Source organism: Cyprinodon variegatus, unplaced genomic scaffold (genome assembly GCF_000732505.1).
Source record: "Cyprinodon variegatus isolate N-32 unplaced genomic scaffold, C_variegatus-1.0 Scaffold2350, whole genome shotgun sequence".
In the NCBI taxonomy this organism is placed as follows: Eukaryota; Metazoa; Chordata; class Actinopteri; order Cyprinodontiformes; family Cyprinodontidae; genus Cyprinodon; species Cyprinodon variegatus.
Genome location: NW_015152803.1, coordinates 9,150 through 11,646, shown reverse-complemented (window position 1 = coordinate 11,646; position 2,497 = coordinate 9,150). Strand labels below are relative to the sequence as shown.

At 45.5% G+C, this 2,497-nt stretch overlaps 1 protein-coding gene across 1 annotated transcript in view; it reads left to right on the top strand.

The window, feature by feature from the left end:
* Positions 1–2,497, top strand: part of LOC107080807 (peroxisomal targeting signal 2 receptor-like) — a gene marked incomplete at its 5' end in the record, with an annotated part of 26,470 nt that overhangs the window by 19,183 nt on the left and 4,790 nt on the right. The gene's annotated exons all lie outside the window — the stretch shown is intronic.

The window sequence follows — 2,497 nt, the reverse complement described above, 5'->3', positions numbered from 1 at the left end:
ATCATAGCGCTCTGCATCAGCAGTGCTGCGTCTGACTCCCTGCCAGCTCCCAGATCAGCTGCTCTCATTGTTAACCTGCTGCCTCTGCTGCTTTAGGTGTGAACATTAGACTTCAATTTCTTAGTTTTATAACTAATGGTAACAGTGTCAATTTGAACTTTGCATCATCTTGAAAACCTATTTCTGACCCCCTCCCTGAAAATGAGACGTCTGTCAGATTGAAAACCATTTCTTGGAGCAGTTTTCGTCCATCAGGACTGACCTGAGGACGGATGGACAAAGCTGTTTGACATCTGCTGGTGAAGATCGTCAGTCACTCCAAAAAAAGTTATAAAACAATTCACTGGACTTTGTTTGGAGACGTTTCTCTTTCCATCCAGGAAGCTTTTTTAATTCAGAATGTCAGAAATAGCGTTCTTGAAGCCAACGACTGCGTCTTCTTTAGGGGCGGACCTGTTCTTCTGGTTCAGTCTGCATGTTTTCTCAGTCATTACTTTGTTTTGGTCCGCTCTATAAAACCTGGAACTAAACGCTATTTCTGACACTTTAAATTGAAAAAGCTTCCTGGATGGAAGAGAAACGTCTTCAGACTTGGAAACAAAGTCAGTCACATCCGAAAAAGATGTTCAGATGTTTGGGATCATCAGGAAGTTTCCTGATGTTCCCTGAATTAGGGTCATCCATCACTCTGTCTGCATGCGGACCCTCAGAGCGAGCCCACGCACAGTAACCGGGGCCGACGCCCGGCCGCAGTCAGACGTGACGGAGCTGGGAGGCGGCGAGTTGGAAAGGTCACTGCTGTCAAACCGTTTCAGGCGGTTAGAGTCTGAACTTTTCCACTTCGGTCCAAGGAAGGAAAACCAGCCGAGTTCAGCTCCAAGTCACTGGAAGATGATGAAGATGATGAAGATCCCTGCGGTCGGTAGATCCAGACGTTGGGGTCCAGGTTAGGGAGGGGATGATCCTCTCTAACACCAGGCTGACTTCTTTGGAGCAGAGAAGATGAGGATCGGCAAATATGGGCGGCAGGAAATCCCCCACAGCTCGGCCGCAGCAGAGAGCGTCCAGCGGGGATTCCCAGCGCCGCCTCCCGGCGGGATGCTGGAGGTCTGGAGCTCCCAACAAGACCTGCAGATTATAGTGGGATTATAATCCTGATGAACGGATGAACAGAGGATGTTTGGAGGCGGACTTTCTCACTTAGAAACCTGTTCAAACTATTTTTCCAACTTATAAAGTAAATAAAGCTAGCTGCTCTCTAGCTGGAAGCTACAGAGCAGATAAACATCCAGAGCATCAAACCAACCGGAGTTTGATCCAGCATCTAGATTTCTACGTCTACGTGTTTTTGACCCCCCTGTGAACGCAAAACTGCAAAAACGATCCAGAAATAAGTCAAAATGTCTTAATTTAAGTGTATTTCCCCTTAATTTGAGTTGGAAAATAAGATGATTTGCCAATGAAATGAGGATTTTTACTCTGAAAATAAGGTAATTATATAATATAGACTTGAAATAAGACAATGAAATAGTTTTTCCCTTATTTTAAATATTGTCTTGTTCCATTGGCAAACAGTTTCACTTACGTCCTCAATTCAAGAAAATTGACTTATCTAGAATTAGCTTCTGTGGTTCTGGAGTTTAAAGCAGAAAGCTGCTAATTGTTCTGACAGAACATTCTGGATGATTAGTGTTTTAATTAGTGTTTTTTTTCTCCACCTTCTGTTAATCGTCAGCAGACATGAAACGCGTCTGGCTTTGAACCCCCCCGCTCCTCCAGGAACGGCTTTGCTGCAGTCCTGGCAGCCTTCGTTTTATCACCGCCTGGTAAAGTTAATTAAAGGAGGGCATTCCTCTCCCTGTGGCTGAGTCACCGCTGGACGCTCTGCTTCCTCTGACATCGTTAACTCTGATTGGAGGACATGATCAGCACAATCTAATTCATCCGTTTGAATTAATCCAGATTCAAAGATCCAGATATCAAACCTCTCAGTTCATTTGGTCCTAAGTTTTCCGGGGCCGGTTTAGGCGTCCTGGAGGTCTTTGAATGTGCATCTGATCAGCTGATTCAGGTCGTCATTAGAGGCGTCCGACTCCTGCCTGCTGGTTATTCAAAAAGCCCCCAGTGTTTGGTTTATGGTTGCTAGTTAGAGTCTGTTTTATGGCGTATAAACCAAGACTGATCTGACTGGGAGTGCTGGGAGTGCTGGGAGTGCTGGGCTCTGGATGGGAGCAGGAATGGTCCCGATGTTTAACAGCAGCTCTGCTTGGAAGAACATCTTCCTCAGATCCAGGATCAGCTGCACCATCGACGCCTCCGTCAGCAGTAAAGCGAAAAAACATCATCGATAGAAACATCAGACTAATGTGCCCCCCCCCCCCGCTCACAGGGCAATATAACGTTTATAATTTCACAGCACAGCAGTCGATGATTGCAGCATTTATCACCAACTGATGGCAGAGTTTTATAAACACCATCGAAGATAGAAATGATATCA